Raw genomic sequence first — 13850 nt, forward strand, 5'->3', positions numbered from 1 at the left:
ACTGTGGCAATGTTGCCTTTGAAATTTGTGATCTGTAGTTCGGAGTGGAACTGAAAACATCTTGACCAAAGGCTTTTACTCCTCAAGAATCAATTATGGGCCCGATCTCAAACTGGCTTTATCCTGCTCAAAACACGAGAATGCATTTGAATGAGAGTTAAGGGTCAACAGGTTTGAAAAGGGGTACATTTATCAGAAGAAAGAAATACTGACACTAGGCAGAGGGAGCTGGAAAATCTGCAGGAAATGGATAACTTTCATGTGAAAAATAGACTTTGCAGGATCTTTTCTTGTTTCTCTTCCCTAGTTTTGGATGATTTAAGAAAAAAAAATCCTCTACAATGTTTTGGATTTGTTTTACACATTCTCTTATTGTTGCCCCCATCTCTCAATTCCACCCCCAAAACAAATTTAAATATGTTAGTAAGCAAGTTTCATAGTGCTTGCAGTGCTGACTGAGATTGTAAAGATCTTCTTTGTAGTGCATTAGGAAAGATAGAACTTGCATTAATATAGCACCTTTCATGACCTCAGGATATCCTTGTTACATTAAGACTTGAATATTCCAACGTTCTCCTGGCCGACCTCCCATTTCCACCCTCCATAAACTCAAGCAAAATTCTGCTGTCTGTATCCTAACTCGCACCAAGTCCCGTTCACCCATTATGCCTGTGCTCGGTGTCGTACATTGGGTCCAGGTCCGGCAATGCCTCAACTTTAAAATTCTCATCCTTGTTTTCAAATCCCTCCATGCTCTCGCCCCACCTTATCTCTGTAACATCCTCCAGCCCTACAACTCTCCGAGATCTCTGCACTCCTCCAATTCTGGCCTCTTGCACATCCCCGATTTTAATCACTCCACCATTGGCAGCTGTGCGTTCAGCTACCTCGGCCCTAAGCTCTGGAATTCCCTGCCTAAACCTCTCTGCCTCTCTACACCTCTCTCCTCCTTTAAGACACTCCTTAAAACCTACCTCTTTGACCAAGCTTTTGGTCATCTATCCTAATATCTCCTTATGTGGCTCGTTTGAAAACACTCATGTGAACCGCCTTGGGACGCTTTACTACATTAAAGGTGCTATATAAATGGAAGTTCTTGTTGTTGTTGAAGCAAATTAGCAGCCTGAGCCACATATTACTGCCCAGCTTAGTGGGGTACCTGCTCTTATTTTATCATAAAATATTTACAATATATGTAAAGCGTATATTCCAAAATGCCTGAAACTGCACCAAAGTATTAAGCGTCTACATTTTCTGGGCTGACCAGGTTCTCATCTCCCAAGAAAATAAATCTTGTATCATCAATGCCCTCATCCCATTCAGAAATTTCCACCGTTAGTTCCCTGGGGTGTGAATCTAGGCTTTTAAGAGGCAGGTGCAAATCCGTTTACATGAGTTTAGAATATTTGAATGTGACCGGCACTAGGAATCAGTTACAGAGCTGTATATTGTAAAAGGCTTTAATTTATTAGATCCTTTTTGTTGGTTTGGAGGCAAGGGCTTGAACCTGTCTATTGTCTACCGGTGCTTCACATGAAATCTGGTTGATAGGCAGACCAGGCAACCTACTCCAAGGCTGCAGCCAATTCCATTCTGAATCATATCTTCGGATTTACAAGAGGTAGTAAATTTATCAAAAAGTATTGACTTAATAGGCAGAGGGAAAAACCTACAATCAATGGGGCCGTAATTCAGGCCTGCCAGAAACCTGGTGCACTTATTGTTTTTACCGCCGAGTAGGATGAGGTCGACTCTTGATCGATATTCAGCTCTTTGTCCTTTTTTTTGAAGCAGCCAGGAAGTCGGTCATAATGGGGGCGGAAGTGTGGCGGCGATTATTTAGGATCGGCCACTGGGCCACCAGGGAGGGTTTCGACAGGGCCAACGACCTGGCACCCAAGAGGGGGGTGCCAGGCAGCCTGTTGGCGGCCCGACTGAACCCGGGATCATAATAGAGTGGAAGACATGGAAGTCAGCCGGCAAAAAAAAAAATGGCGGCCGTGGCAGTGGGCCCTTGCCTTTAATGGCCGCCATGCAGCCAGGGCTTACAGACAGAATGCAAGGTGCACCGACAGAAAAAGCTGTCGGGGGCACCGCTCGGCGGGCATTAGATTTTTGGGTTTGGGGGAGGTGGGGGGCCCCAGCAGTGCGTGCACTGATGACACACTTAAAACCACTCTGCAGTGGTGGGGCGGAAGTGGGGACCACCAGAAAATCCCCCATGCTGAATTGTACTGGCGGCGGCCATTCAACCACAAATCGCCGCCCATTCGAATCCGCCGCCTGGCCGTCAGATCCCGGCGGTAACAGGCCTTATTGGGAGGCTGAATTTCGGCCCCAGTCAATCCCGCCCTATCTCTTGAACCAAAAGGTGAGCAGAGTGCAGACTCTGATGCAGTGGTCTTGCAATGATTCTCCCCTAACTTCGATTCAAAATTCTCATCCTTATTTTCAAATCCCTCCATGGCCTTGCCCCTCCCTAGCTCTGTAATCTCCTCTAGCCCCACAACCCCCCGAGATGTCTGCACTCCTCTAATTCTGCCCATTTGAGCATCCCTGATTCTAATCACTCAACCATTGGTGTTCGTGCCTTCTGTTGCCTAGGCCCCAAGCCCTGGAACTCCCTGCCTAAACCTCTCTGCCTCTCTACCTCTTTTTCTTTCTTCAAGACGCTCCTTAAAACACAGGTCTTTGACCAAGCTTTTGGTCCCCTGTGCTAATTTCTACTTATGCAGCTCGGTGTCAAATTTTTAATCTCATAATACTCCTGTGAAGCGCCTTGGGACGTTTCACTACATTAAAGGTGCTATATAAATACAAGTTGTTGTTGTAACTTTCCTTTCTGCTCCCATTTATAACTTCAGATATTGGCAATTTCTGTTGTGGCAACCCAAACTTGCATCACAACCACTACGACGTCAGATTTCTTTTGTGTGCTTTGTGTAGTGAAATTGTAACCACATTTCGGATGTCATTACTTATGAGGGAAATTTGGTGAGGCTGCATTTCAAAGGGGCGATTTTAAGTTTACTCCTTCAGCAGAAAGCTGGCGGGTGGGGAGTTAAAATCACCCTAGCTCTTACCTGTCCGAAAGCCATCATGATCACAACATTTGCAATTTTAACCTGCTCCCATAAGCAGGCAACAAGGACACGCGCCAACAGGGTCCTTCTTTACACATGCATGTTGCGGCATGATGACATCATTGAGACTCGACTGTAATTTTAACTCAGGCTTGAGCAGGGAATCCACCTGGAGTTAAAATTGGGGTCCAGATCAGAGTCTTGCAAGATGGAAGCACTGGCTGGAGATAGGGCTATAACTGTACAACTTCAATTCTCTGACCAACACTCGTGTCCAGCGATGTGTTGCTCCAGAAGTGCAACCTCATTGAATTTTCCAATAGTGAAGAGAAGGAATTTCTCACCCTCCGTGTGCTGATTAATCAGCTCCACTGCAACATTTTCTTCACTGTCTACTCCCTGCTTGCACAACTTGTTTTATTTCTTAGCCAGTGTTCCTCTCGCAAGTATCTGCTCTGTTGTAAGATGGCGGCACCTTCTTGGTTCCTATGGAATTCATTGGGATAGTGATCAGCAAACTCATATTGGGCAGGCTAACACGCTAGTTCAGGAGAAGACAAGAAAATAAGTTTAGAATGGGGGAAGAGAGAAATGATTAAAAAAGCCAGGATATCACTAGCAGCATGGGCTGAAAGTCATAGAATCATAGAATGGTTACAGCACATAAGGAGGCCATTTAGCCCGTCGAGCCTGTGCCGGCTCTCTGCACGAGCACCTCAGCTAGTCCCACTCCCGCGCCCTTTCCCCGTAGCCCTGCAAATTTTTTCCCTTCAGGTACATATCCAATTCCCTTTTGAAAGCTACAATTGAATCTGCCTACACCACCCTTTCAGGCAGTGAATTCCAGATCCTAACCACTCGCTGCACTAAAAAGTTTTTCCTCATGTCGCCTTTGATTCTTCTGCCAATCACTTTAATTCTGTGTCCTCTGGTTCTTGATCATTTTGCCAATGGGAACAGTTTCTCTCTACTCTGTCTAGATGCTTTATGATTTTGAACACCTCTATTAACTCTCCTCAACCTTCTGTGATCGAAGGAGAACAACCCCAGCTTCTCCAGTCTATCCACGTAAATGAAGTTCCTCATCCCTGGAACCATTCTTGTAAAGCTTTTCTGCACCCTCTCTAAGGCCTTCACATCCTTCCTAAAGTGCAGTGCCCAGAATTGGACACAATACTCCATTTGAAGCCAAACAGTGTTTTATTAAGATTTATCGTGACTTCTATGCCTCTATTAATGAAGCCGAGGATCCCGTAATTTTTTTAACCACTTTCTCAACCTGCCCTGCCACTTTCAACGATTGTGCACATATACCCCCATGTTTCTCTGGGCCCAAGTTTCGAGCCGCACCTAGAACGGCGCAGTCCCGACCTGGACGCCCGTTTTTCGTGCCACAAAGTGTGCCTAAAAAAACCCTCCGTATTCTCCACCTCCCTGCAGGTCCTCTGGCCCTTGGCGCAGCGCAGCAGGAGCTGTAGGGGGCGGAGCCAGGTCCCTGCGCTGAAAACAGTGCCGGGACCGCTGCACATGCGCGCTACAGTGGGCGCGCAAGTGCAGTAGCTCCGGGCGCCCGAAACTGTGTGGGAGGAGCCCGAAGCACGCAGCCCCTAGCCCTGGCCGAAGGGCCTCACTGGGGCTGCGTGAATAAGGCTCCTCCCACGGCCAGCTCCTGCTTCCTCCCGACCCGACTCAACTCTCGCTTCCCGCCCCCCCCCGGACCGGACCCGCCCCCCCCCCCCCCCCACCCCCGGACCGGACCCGACACCCGCCCCCCCCTCCCCCCACCCCCGGACCGGACCCGACACCCGCGCCCCCCCCCACCGGACCGGGCCCCGACACCCGCTCCCACCCCCCCGCCCCCAGACCGGACCCGACACCCGCAACCCCCCCCACACCCCCGGACCGGACCCGACACCCGCTCCCCCCCCCACCGGACCGGGCCCCGACACCCGCTCCCACCCCCCCGCCCCCAGACCGGACCCGACACCCGCAACCCCCCCCACATCCCCGGACCGGACCCGACACCCGCTCCCCCCCCCACCGGACCGGGCCCCGACACCCGCCCCCCCCCCCCCCCCCCGCCCCCGGACCGGACCCGACACCCGCAACCCCCCCCCCCACCCCCGGACCGGACCCGACACCCGCCCCCCCCTCCCCCCACCCCCGGACCGGACCCGACACCCGCGCCCCCCCCCACCGGACCGGGCCCCGACACCCGCTCCCACCCCCCCGCCCCCAGACCGGACCCGACACCCGCAACCCCCCCCACACCCCCGGACCGGACCCGACACCCGCTCCCCCCCCCACCGGACCGGGCCCCGACACCCGCCCCCCCCCCCCCCGCCCCCGGACCGGACCCGACACCCGCTCCCCCCCCCCACCGGACCGGGCCCGACACCCGCTCCCCCCCCCCACCGGACCGGGCCCCGACACCCGCTCCCACCCCCCCGCCCCCAGACCGGACCCGACACCCGCTCCCCCGCCCCGCCTCCGGACTGGATCCGACCTGACCTCCCTCCCCCTGACCTGACCTCCCTCTCCCCGACCTGACCTCCCTCTCCCTCCCTCCCTCCCCCCGAACCGAAACGACCTCCCTCCCACCACCCCCCGACCCGACCCAACGCCACCTACCTGTAAATCTGGTGCTAGGGACGGGCCCGGCCCGAAGTCTCGGGCCCGGCCCGTTCAGCCTCTCTCCCCCTTCTCCTTCCCCCCCCCCGCCAATCTCCTTCCCCCCCAATCTCCTTCCCCCCCCCAATCTCCTTCCCCCCCATCTCCTTCTCCCCCCCCCAATCTCCTTCTCCCCCCCCAATCTCCTTCTCCCCCCCAATCTCCTTCTCCCCCCCCAATCTCCTCCCCCCATCTCCTTCTCCCCCCCATCTCCTTTCCCCCCATCTCCTTTCCTCCCCTCTCCCCTTTATCCCCTTCTCCCCCTCCTCCTTCTCCCCCCCTCCCCCTTCTCCCCCCTCCCCCCTTCTCCCCCCTCCCTCCCCCTTCTCCCCCATCCCTCCCCCTTCTCCCCCCTCCCCCTTCTCCCCCATCCCTCCCCCTTCCCTCCCTCTGCTCCCCCCTCTCTCCCTCTACCCCCCTCCTCCCCTTCCCCTCGCTGTCAGGAACACAGACACTGACAGACAGAGAATGAGAGACACACAGACAGACAGAGAGATAGAGACACTGACAGAGACACACTGAGAGGGGCATCCCAGCACGCTGTTGGAGGGCTCCCGGTGCTGCAGTTGGTAAGTATAAAATGTTTTATTTATTGATTTTTTTTAAAACAATTATTTCTTATTTATTTTTTTTGATTGATTTATTGGTTGATTTATTGATGTATTTATCATTTATTATTGATGATGGCTCTTTATTTGTAAAACTGAAGTGTTTAATGTTTGTAAACTTCCCTTTAAACACCTCCCCCCATTCCCTATGCCTGATTTGTAACCTACGCCTGATTTTCTAAAGTGTAGACAAGGTTTTTTCGAGCGTACAAAAATCTTCACTTACTCCATTCTAAGTTAGTTTGGAGTAAGTTTTCACTCACGAAACTTTGAAATCAGGCGTAAGTGGCCGAACACGCCCCCTTTTGAAAAAAAAATTCTGTTCCAAAGTGAAACTGTTCTAACTGACTAGAACTGGAGCAAACTAAATGACGAGAATTCCGATTTCTTAGATACTCCGTTCTACACCAGTTGCTCCTAAAAATCAGGAGCAAATCATGTGGAAACTTGGGGCCAGATTGCACACTCTTTAGAATTGTACCCTTTAGTTTATATCGCCTCTCCTCATTCTTCCTATCAAAATGAATCACTTCACACTTTTTGAATTTCATCTGCTACATGTCCGCTCATTCCACCAGCCTGTCTATGTCTTCTTGAAGTCTAGCACTATCCTCCTCACTATTCACTATACTTCCAAATCAAAGGATAAAATGGGATAAAGAGATAGCTAAAAACACTTCTTAAATGAATGTGTTAAAAACACGCCACTGGGCTGGTGAACAACACTGAAGGAACACACAAGGAACCATCAGCAGAAATATCCAAAATAATCAGATAACTTACAGTCTGGTATTAGCAAGCAGTAGACTTCAGATCACTTTAAATAGGACACCAGTAGCACATTGTGAGAGAACAGGCCCTCTGTTCAGTGATATGTCTGCATGTTTTCAATGTAACTTTTTTATCACATTCACAGGAAGCATGAAAACTATGTTTCAGATGTTGAAGTACTTAAGATTTAAGGGGCGAAATTGCCCCTTTTTATAGCCTTGTTAGCGCCACAGGGGGACACTAACGGAGCACAATGGCGTTTTCACCCTGGTGAGAAAGGCGCTACCGCCTCCCTGGAAATGACCCCAGAGGTTTTGGGGGGGCGCTGTCCTGCCAGCATCGTGTCCCTTGGTAGTGCCCCTGGCTGGCCCGCAACCGGCAATGATAACATAGTCGTGCGCGCTGACTCCTCTCCGCTCCACGCCAACCCCTTTCCGCCTCACGGGGGAAATTGCCCCATGGGCCGAGAAGCTGGCAGACATCTGCCGCTGGGGCTCCCCTTAAAGGGGAGGCCTTTAACGCCCCGAGTCGCCATCTTTATTTGTCAGCTGACTCTTGGGTCGGCCCAACAATGGCGGCCTTCGCGTCGACCGGGTCGCCATCGTGCAGCCCGGCACTTTGTTTTGGGTGCCAGGCTGCTGGCCTGGTCAATCGCGTCCACGGTGGCCCAGTGGCGGCCACTATAGGGCCTGCAGAGTGCGAAGCGTCCCTCCCCTTTAATTGCAGGGGATGGGCATTGCAGCACGTGAGCATTATGCACGCACACTGTGACATCATCACCGCTCCACGACTGATTGACAGCGGTGGAGTCCCGATCCCGCCCCAACCTCCGCCCCTCAGTCTACCTTACTGCCTCACTATGACCAACTTCCGGTCCAACTTAAAAAAAATGGCAGAGTCCCGAAAATCGACAGAAAGGCTGCCTCAACGATCCCAGTGGAAAAAACTTGAAGAAAAAGTTAGGTCCGCCAGCTTTCTGCTGGCCCTGAATTCGACCCCATGATGTCAAAGAAACTGGCTAGTGATTACCTTGAGAAGTTCGTAAAGTAGTCTAACATCTATCAAAAGCCAAGCCTGCCCATCTGTGGTGGATTCAAAGTTAAGTCCCAGAGATGAAGTTGTTCTTCAAAAATATATACACCTTAATTTGTTCTAAAATGGATATAAAAATAATGTATATGGTTTTTAGTATTTTATTAAATAATAACTATTGTACACTGGAACTGTTTTCATCTGCATGCGATTCATTCCAGACCTCTATAACGGAGTGCTTGTCTGTATATTTCCGTATAGACGTGAGATATGACCTGGAATTGGAGGAGATAGATACAACAGGAAAAGTGTTAACTGAAGAGGAATTTGTAATGGTGAGAAATAGATCTCTCAGTCTATTAAATGAAACCCATTTGAGACCATTATTTTTAGTGCAATATATCTTAAGCATTTTCAGCAGCTAGGATTTGGTCAGTTCCTGTTTAACAAACTGAGTGCAATTGGAAAACTGGAACTGTTTTCAAACATATTAACTTGAAAATAGTGGTGGCGTATTTTTGCAGTGTTTTAAAGAAAATTATTTATTATGTTTTTATATGCATGCTAGATTTTCTAGTGACATTTACAGCACTGCTCTGCATGATGTCCTATCATTGTGCAAAACTTTCTTACAAGAATATATCTAATTGGAAAATGTTCATACATGATTGAGATTGCTTGTTCTGAATCATATTTTTATTAATGGCCTCTGTACTTATGTTAGCAACTAAATAAGGATTTTCAAAGATAATTGATTAAGATGGTTGTATTTTGCTGATATTACTAATTTCATTACTGTATACGAGCAATGTATAGTGAATATCTTAATCTTGATAAGTGGCTTCTTGCTTATTTAAACTGTCATTCCCCTTGTTAGTGTAGCTAATGATGATTAATATTGAAATATTAGAAAATGCTCGTCGATCTTCAGTGGTATTGCTCATGGTTAAAGAAATTTTTTAAACCTAGGGTAAAATTTTCATGGGGTTCCCCGATCATCCACTGTAACCTCAATGGAAGACTAGCGGAAACCCTGGAAAAATGGCCGCTTATGTCGTTTCTCCATGGGTTTCTCCAATGAAGTTGCGGTGAACCAAGATTGGAGCATCCCTAGATAAATTCCTCATGTTTACTGCTGATAATCAGTTCCTTTATTTTGCACAGAATAGAAATCAGGGGCCTAAGTTTGGTCAAGCCCACTACTGCCCACAGCCGCTGAGGAAAATCCTCAGGGACCGCCAACCTACCACGCAACTACCGCCCGGCGGAAGTTTCATCGGGGAAGTACCGCCGGCGATAGTGCCTACTGCCCGCCCATGCAGAAGTCGCCAAAAATGCAAGTTTGGTCATCAGGATCCTGTAAGATCCTGTTACTGCCCACCAGAAAGACCGTTGGGAAAAAGATGGTCTTACCTGGCTGTTAATCGAATGGTAGGGACAATGGCGCATTGCAGTCCAGAGCTGCACATCCCGGGGGTCAAATATAAATGCTGCAGCAATATTAGACCCTCAGAAAGAGTTGACACATTGAAGCGAAACTGCTCAAAAAGAGTTCACACATTGAAGTGAAACTGCTCCATTGAAGGGCGGGTGTGGGGAAGAAAGCGGAAATGAGTTGCAAAATACAGTAAAGGCTCCATGGACTTGTGCTCTAAGGGTCTTGACACCATTGCAGACAGAACAGATTTAGTGACACAATATGAGTCTACAGATATTATTGTTACACTCATAATAAAGGATGAAACTGAGTACTGTATGCAATGAGTAAGAGTGACCTTAGCTCCAGAGTCAAGGGACAGCGTGGGGGCCTGCTTATATACCGTGCTCCAAAGGGATGTTGGGATCCTTTGGGACTCCAACAGGTAGGCCCTCTGGTGGTGGTGTGATACAGGTTGCCAAGGGTTAAATACATAACAGTTAGGAGCTCATATCAAAGTATATAGGCAATAATAAAATCTGGTAAGTTTATCTTAGGTGGCAGGATGAGATCCTGAGAACAACATGAGCTCAACTTAGGAAGATGCAAAGATATATATATTCGACTGGTATAATGTAACTGAATAACATGTAATGTTTGGGATGGGGTTCGGCGATCTGTCAGCTAAAAAAATGTAGACTCAAATGCCAACCATAATGGCCTCCAAGTTCTGCAACTATCTGTCATTCAAAGCCACCCATCCTGGATTGGTGACCCTTAATTGTTGTAGCTAAATGACGTGATGTCAGGACCCATTCAAGAGTCGCATCATATCTGTAAGGCAAGATATTGATCAGACGGCACTACATTTAAAGGACATTTGTATGTTTCTCAGCACGTACCCCATATTATCTAAAAGTTAGGCACTGACCAAGAGTTGTTCAGAAATGTTTCTGTATTGAATTTTACAGCATTCAAAAGTGATAGAACAATCCAACACGTAAAACAAAATATTGTATTTTACTTCAAAAAACAGTACATTTACCATCAAAAGAAAACATCTGAAACACCAACAACATCAACAAGATATACCAACATCACCAAGACCAACACCCAACCCTCTACCTACTCCCACCATCTTTCTACCCCGCCCTCCCTCCAAGTGAGCCCCATTGTCCTCTTCATGGGTTGGCCATCCCCACGCCTACCTGCACCACTGCCCCTCATGTTGTGCAAGAGTGTACCCGGAGCACTACTGTCATTTTCGTCATGCAGAGAATGTAGGCGGTGAGATGGAAGACGCTGGCTTCTCCGGATCCTCGGGTTCTGTCGGCCTGGCTGGTATGGCATCAGGGGGTTCCAAGCCATGGCCCGAGACCATCGATTGTCGCATGGCATCTACAGAGTCACCGGTTCACTCCACTGCGGTGGTCAGCTGTGACATACTGGTATTATGTTGGCAGCTATCCCAGCCATGGCCTGGAGTAGCTCTTGACCTAGGTCGACACTCATCCTCGACAGCTGCACCATTTTCTGCATTGCTGCCACCCATCTTGCATCATCAGTTCCTTGCTGCATCATCCTAGGTGCAGGCGGCTTGGTGGCTTCAACGGCACGGGGGCTGCGCCTCACACGCTTGGTCCCGCTTCCTCCGACTCGAAGCCCAAAAACTCGGACCCGATACCAATGTTGGGCGCACAGGTGGCACACATGTCAAGAGGATGGAGTCCTCCTCTTCCACCTCCTCGAGCTCAAGTGGGACAAACACTGGGCCTTCTCCCTGCTCTTTCTCCTGGTCTTCGTCTCTGTAGTTGTGGAGTAGATGCGGTGCGGTGACTATTGGGGATTTTGAGGGGGGGGGGGAGGGGGAGGAGCTGCTGTGGCGGGCTCCTGATGAGGTTGAGGTGGACGGTGTTGGTGTTCGACATTGCCGTTGCGTGCCAGAGGTGGATGGAGTGCCTAAGTCGGTGCTGTCCGATTCATCATCTGCAAGTGCAACACAACATTTCAGTGTTTAGCAGTGGGAGGAGGGGGAAGGGTCATGCTGACATGAGTACCATGACGTTTCACATTCTTATTTCAAGGACCACCATCGCTACATCACCACACCCTAAATGGCCGACACACGGTACATTAAAATGCATTTGACATCACATTATATGACCTTGCATGACATGAGCGTAACACAGACCGGAGATTATGATAAACTTACCATGCTGTAGCACGGGATCAGCACCGCCATGTGTGGTGGCACGAGGGTAGTCACCCACCAACGCCAAAGCAGGCTCCTCTTTGTCAATCACTTCGATAACCTCTGGTGGGCCTCCTCCCATGCCACATTGCTTTGTGGCGTTGGCTGTTTTCTTCTGCAGAAATAAAAGTTGCAAGCTGTAACCAGTTTGCAATTGCAACACACACACACACACACAGGAAACGGCCACATATACTTTTTGAGTGGTACGGGAGTGCAACAATAGGATCCTTACTTATTCTTGGTGCCAATACCACATCGTTGCATCTCTTCCTGCACTGATCTCCATCACGAACCATGGTGCCCACTGCAGACACGGCCTCCCTAATCTCCCGTCAAATGCGGGCTGGGCTGGCTTACCACGGCCATCCCAGGTGAGGTCTCTGTAACGGCGCTCCACCTCAGAGACATGTGCCTCCAGCTCTTCATCTGTAAACCAGAGAGCTCTGAGCTTCCCTGCATTGGACATCCTGGCAGTTTTTCTTCCATATGAGAGGTTTGCAAGGTGGATGGCTGATGAATCTGTTGACTCTCTCTCTCAATAACTCCCCTCTGCAGCTGTCAGGTGCAAGTCAGTAACGAGGTTTTATGCACATGCGCAGCTGAGCCCTCAGCTCCAATCGCGGGAAAAGTGATGTCATAGAAACATCGAAACATAGAAAATAGGTGCATGTTCAGCCATTCAATGAGTTCATGGCTGAACATACAACTTCAGTACCCCATTCCTGCTTTCTCGCCATACCCCTTGATCCCCCTAGTAGTAAGGACTACATCTAACTCCTTTTTGAATACATTTCGTGAATTGGCCTCAACAACTTTCTGTGGTAGAGAATTCCACAGGTTCACCACTCTCTGGGTGAAGAGGTTTCGCCTCATCTCGGTCCTTGTAGTGAATGGGTCGTGCCTCTGGGACTAAGTGGATCCGCACCTTTGCCCAGGAAAAGTTTCCAATGTCTGTCTCAAAAAGGGAAGGAAATTTGTTAATAACCTGGGTACATGAGGCCTCATCGACATGTGAAAGCACTCGGATGTCATCCCAGTTCCAGCGGATTTTGCTCAGCCAGCTCCTTCCAAGCAGTGTAAGGCCATTGCCCGGGACAATCCAGAGTGGCAGTTCATGCACCCGTGCCCTCGTAGGTGACCTTGACCATGGCGCTGCCCAGGACAGTGATAAGCTCTTTCATGTACGTTCTCAGTTTCGTGTGGATGGGGCTCAGGGCTGGACTGAATGCCTTGTTGCACCACAGTCTCTCAAACATCTTTTTATTCATGATGGATTGGCTAGCGCCAGTGTCCAGTTCCATGGCTACGGGTAAGCCATTCAATTTTACATTTAGCATCATAGGTGGACATTTCGTCGAAAATGTGTGCACCACGTGTACTTCAGTATCTGCCTCCTCTCTCTAAGGCTCGAAATTGCTTTGATCCACCATGGACCGATCTTCCTCTGCCACGTGGTGGCTAGCAGGTTTTGCAGAGCTTGCAGCTCATCTGCAAGCTCGTCGGAAGTGCCCCATTGTTCCACAGCTCTTGCAAACATACCCTTTGAAGCGGCATGAATAGGCTGAATGGAAGCCTCCACAATGCCAACAAGGTGTGAATTGCCTTGTATTCATCCTTTGTTGCGGACCCGGAGTCATCTGGGTCACGTGAGGCCTGCTGGCAATTGCAGACTCGTGGTTTCTGCCCTGTCCATTTCTGCTCGCAAACACAGTTCCAGTTAATTTATGAACATTGCCAGCACTTGTGTGCTGAGAGATTTGTTTGGTGTTATCACTGGTGGACATAAACGCCTGTGCTATTGCAATGGCCTTACTGAGGGTCGGTGTCTCTACAGTCAAAAGTTTTTGTAGGATGGTCTCGTGACCAGTGTCCAGTACTAAAAAGTCTCTGAGCATCTGCTCCAGGTAGCCATCAAACTCACATTGTTCTGCAAGTCGCCTTAGCTCGGCGACGTAGCTCACCACTTCCTGACCTGCAGATCGCTGGCACGTGTAGAACCGATACCTCGCCATCAG

The sequence above is a fragment of the Pristiophorus japonicus genome, chromosome 16 (genome assembly GCF_044704955.1).
Source record: "Pristiophorus japonicus isolate sPriJap1 chromosome 16, sPriJap1.hap1, whole genome shotgun sequence".
Classification (NCBI taxonomy): domain Eukaryota; kingdom Metazoa; phylum Chordata; class Chondrichthyes; family Pristiophoridae; genus Pristiophorus; species Pristiophorus japonicus.